Here is a 1,313-nt window from a genome sequence, read left to right as displayed (position 1 = left end):
GTGCTCTGGCCTCACCTGTTTGCTGGTGGAGCATGGAAGGCAGGGGCAGGTAAGCAGGGAACTGTAATGTTCAGCAGGAGATGGTGGCGGACTGCACTGTAGGGTGACAGTGGTGGGAGGGTTGGATTCTAGATATAATTTGCAGGTAGAGCTACAAGAGTTCAAAGTTATGATGTGGGTTGTGTGGGGAAAAAGAGACAAATGTTGGTTCCTGGGTTTGGGGCCTGAAATAAATGACATGTGGGGGCTCAGGAAGGGCCACAACTATTTGGGTCATACGCTGAATTTGGACTGATAGGAATGGAAATGAGTCAGGTGTGCCGGTGCCCGTGGCTGTCACAGCTCCAGCGCCACAGTCTCTGACAGGAACCCCCTGGCACCTGCCTGTGTTTGATGTCTGCCCTAGGTGGGCCCTCCCAGTGTTGGGCTTTTTCAGTTACGCTGTGTGGCAGCTGTTAGCCAGCTTCATGCCCAGAGAGCTGGGTGTGTTGGACCTGGGAGTCCACGAGCAGGAGTAAGTAGGGCCATGGTCTTGATAACAGGTGAGGCAACAAGACCCCCACTCCTTGCATCCCACCTTTGTCCTCTGCCCCTGTGGTGTGTGGGGAGGGGTCCATCCTGGGGGAAGACTGAAAGCTGAGTCCTAAGTCCACACTGGGCCTGCTGAACTTTGTCCGGCTATTAGGAGCATGGGAGAGAGATTGTGGCTGAGCAGGGGCCCTGTACGAGCTTTCCCACGGTGGGCCCTCAGGAATTCTGGACCTTGGGCTGTTGGGGAGGCTCATCTCAGACAAAGGTTTAATGGCCTGGGATCAGGACAAAACCCGAGGTTTCCTCAGTGACCTCTCTGGGCTCTGTCCTCTCAGGATTGTGCCAATCCTTTGAACGGGTTTCTGGTCTCCATACCCATCTCTGTGCCGCTGGGAATCTGTGATGTAGGTCCAGAGCCCGCACGCAGTGAGCACACAATGAGGCTAGGCTAGCCCTGCCGATTCTCTAGCCCCATGGCGTGTCTCCCTCTGCCCATGCATGGGCCCCTCAGGCCCCTCTGCACCCACAGGCTCAGATCTGCATTTGAACAAGACTCAGGGACTCTTTAGCACTTTGCAGTTTGAGAAGCGCTGATGAATGCCACTCCCGAGGACCAGGCTTTGCCTGTGTCATCTTCTCAGCAGCCCCTAATAGGGTGGTATCCCCACTGGATGGCGGGGAAGCGGAGGCTTCGGGAAGTAACCTGCTAGGTGGAGTTACACACGAGTGAGTGGTGGGGGCCACCTGTGTACTCAAGGTGCAGAAGCCAGGCTGAGCCATCA

Source organism: Myotis lucifugus, unplaced genomic scaffold, assembly GCF_000147115.1.
Source record: "Myotis lucifugus unplaced genomic scaffold, Myoluc2.0 scaffold_186, whole genome shotgun sequence".
Lineage (NCBI taxonomy): Eukaryota > Metazoa > Chordata > Mammalia > Chiroptera > Vespertilionidae > Myotis > Myotis lucifugus.
The sequence above is the reverse complement of the archived record's forward strand: the minus strand, read 5'-3'. Positions refer to the sequence as shown.